Source organism: Bos mutus, chromosome 5 (assembly GCF_027580195.1).
Source record: "Bos mutus isolate GX-2022 chromosome 5, NWIPB_WYAK_1.1, whole genome shotgun sequence".
Lineage (NCBI taxonomy): Eukaryota > Metazoa > Chordata > Mammalia > Artiodactyla > Bovidae > Bos > Bos mutus.
The window spans coordinates 89,600,102-89,603,360 of record NC_091621.1 but is presented as its reverse complement, the minus strand read 5'-3'; positions in this window follow the sequence as shown (position 1 = coordinate 89,603,360).

The following is a 3,259-nucleotide window of genomic DNA, read 5'->3' as shown; positions in this document are numbered from 1 at the left end:
GGCCCTCATTTTGCCTTAATTTTTTAACGAATAATTAGATCATGAATGAATTTTAGAAATATTCAGCTAAGAGCCAGGAGCATTGATTAATTTCTGGAGGTTGATAAAAACAAAACCCATTTGATTATTTTTATTAAGGAAGTATTAGAGATTCCTCTTTGGTTTTGAAGAAATGTAAATTTTGTTCATTGCTGTGTAATAGCCATTGCCCCAGTTGATGGAGAAATAAAAAGGAATTTATTCAAAATTGAAATACTGTATCATAGAAATGATTTTACTTATAAGATTCAATATTTGACTATTTTTGAAGTAAATTTTGATGGTATTATATATACCAGGTTGTACAACCTCACTATACCTGTAAGAATATAAGGGGAAAAAGCAAATTTGAAAAGAGTATAATTATACCTCTCAAGTGATTTAATAAAGTTTAGCCTTTGGAATGGAAACAAGAACTTGACCAAAGAAAATGTCATTACCAATCTCCTCGAAGCAAGCAATGATTAAATGCAAAGAAGCAGTATTTCTTAAGTTGATTGAAGAGTGCTGCAATTTTTCTTATTTAAAAAGTTAAACATTTAAAAATTAGCATATACACACTGTTGCTCACAAGTAAGAATTATATCTTCTGAATCCTCCTCTTACTAGCTAATTTTTCAAGAGAGGTGTGTCCTCTATTATTGTTTCATTATGCAGCCTTTGAATCATTTTAAATTTCTTAAATGTTTTTAATTAGATGTAGCCACTCCAGTACTCTTGCCTGGAAAATCCCATGGATGGAGGAGCCTGGTAGGCTGCAGTCCATGGAGTCTTGGAGGGTCAGACATGACTGAGTGACTTCACTTTCACTTTTCACTTTCATGCATTGGAGAAGGAAATGGCAACTCACTCCAGTATTCTTGCCTGGAGAATCTCAGGGACAGGGGAGCCTGGTGGGCTGCCATCTATGGGGTCGCACAGAGTCGGACACAACTGAGGTGACTTAGCAGCAGTAGCAGCAGCAGCACTTTGAAGCATCTCATATGACATTATAATTTTTTTTAGTAGTTTTAGTGCCCAGGATCCACATGTACATGGCTCTAGAAGTGCCTTCTACTTTTCCAGTATTTAGAGGAAAAGTTTATAAAGAAATACATCTTAGCATTTTTTCACATGGGCACTTTGTGCGTTTAGCTTCATGAGTACAGTCGGCTTTCCATATTCGTGAATTCTGCTTATGCACGGCATGGAAAACCGACTGTACTAGCCATTTTACACAGTGGACTCGAGTATTCAAAGTTTCTGGTATCCAGGGAGATTCTGGCTCCAGTCCCCCAAGGAAACTGAAAGATGACTGTGCATTTGAAACTCTTTTTAACAGTGGTATGTTTTGGTTTATCTATTTGTTGTGTCTGTACTCTAAAATATCTATAGGGAATTTATTTCCCACTAGGACTTAATTGCCAACTAACTACCTAAGTAGAAATTGAACATGGCTTTATAAGTTCCTGAATGTATTTCTAAATGTATTTACATAACACTCTATGTCAGCAGGGGCTTCCTTGGTGGCTCCAACGGTAAAGAATCCGCCTGCAATGCAGGAGACCCATTCTCGATCCCTGGGTAGGGAAAATCCTCTGGAGAAGGGAATGGACCTATACAGTTCATGGCATCACAAAGAATCGGACATAACTGAGTGACTAACGCTTTCACTTTCATTATGTCAGCAAGCCCAGTGATCATCTTCCAAAAGGCATGGGATATCAATGTAGTCACATGGATACTTAGCAATATTGTACAATTATAATCTTTGATAATTATTAATTACTGAAGAAAAAAAAAAAGCTTGCTTTACTCCTTTTTGCTTTTAGGGAAGACCTGTATCAGTCTCTGTTTTTGCTAATGGCCAAATCTATTAGCTAAATCCAAAGATGAGTTCCACTTTCAAAAAAAAAAGGGAGAAAGTGAAAATAGCAATCATCATTTGTTTTGCAGAGAGTTGTTATAGAGGCATCTCGGGTCTAGTAGCTTGAGTGGCTTGGCCAAGCTCCTTCCCAAAGAAATACATGCAACATCTCAGCATCAAGCCACCATAGCTTTGAACTGTGTCTGTGAGCATCTGTACTTTATCTCAATTTATTTTGCTCATCCATTAGCTAGATGTGTTCTAAGGTAATTGCTTCTTTACACCATTTCGACTTAGGAAAGCTTTCATAGGAAGAATCTAATACTTTCAGGTAGTGGGGAAACCTAAAACTCCATTTTATTTTAGGATATGGATAATGTACCTCTCCCACTCCCAGCTTCCCTGATGGCTCAGATGGTACAGAATCTGCCTGCAATGCAGGGGACCCAGGTTTGATCCCTGGGTCAGGGAATACCCCTGGAGAAGAGAATGGCTACCCAGTATTCTTGCCTGGGAAATTCCATGCACACAGGAGCCTGGTGGGCTACAGTCCATGGGGTCACAAAGAGTCAGAGAGGACTGAGTGACTAATACTTTCACTTATTTTCAATGCACTCCCTCCAGCCCCAACACATACAAACATACAAGTCAGGGTCTGAACTTTTTTTTTTTTTAAAAAAAAAAAAAAACTTAAAAATAATTAATTTTATTTATTTATTTTTGGCTGTGCTAGGTCTTCTTTGCTGTTTGGGATTTTCTCCAGTTGTGATGAGCAAGGGCTACTCTTTAGTTGTGGTATGTGGGCTTCTCATTTCACTGGCTTCTCTTGTTTCAGAGCACTGACTTTAGGGTGCGTGTGCTTCAGTAGTTATAGCTCCCGGGCTCTAGAGCACAGGCTCAGCAGCAGCAGTGCACAGGCTTAGTTGTTCCAAAGCATGTGGGATCTTCCTGCATTGAACCCATGAACCCTGCACTGGCAGGCCGATTGTTTATTACTGAGCCACCAGGACTCAGGGTAATTAATCTGGACTTTAATTAACCACATGGAATAATGACGTAATAATGTCTGTTTCATTTCCAAATATGACTGCTTAGGTGTGTATTAATATTTGTGTAATAATAGGCTAGAGTAGGGCTTCCTGGTGGCTCAGAGGTTAAAGCGTCTGCCTTGAACGCGGGAGGCTAGGGTATGTAGGACGTGGAGGAGTGAGTTAAAGTTAGCACCGATTACACATGGTCAAGGAACCACAGACACATATTTCAAGAGGTCCAAGACATTGTTGCTATAACAATTTTCTCAAAATTGACTTCTCTTTGCCTGAGAAGAGTAACTTACACATAGTGTAAGTTAGCTCAGAAAATTAACTTGTGCCC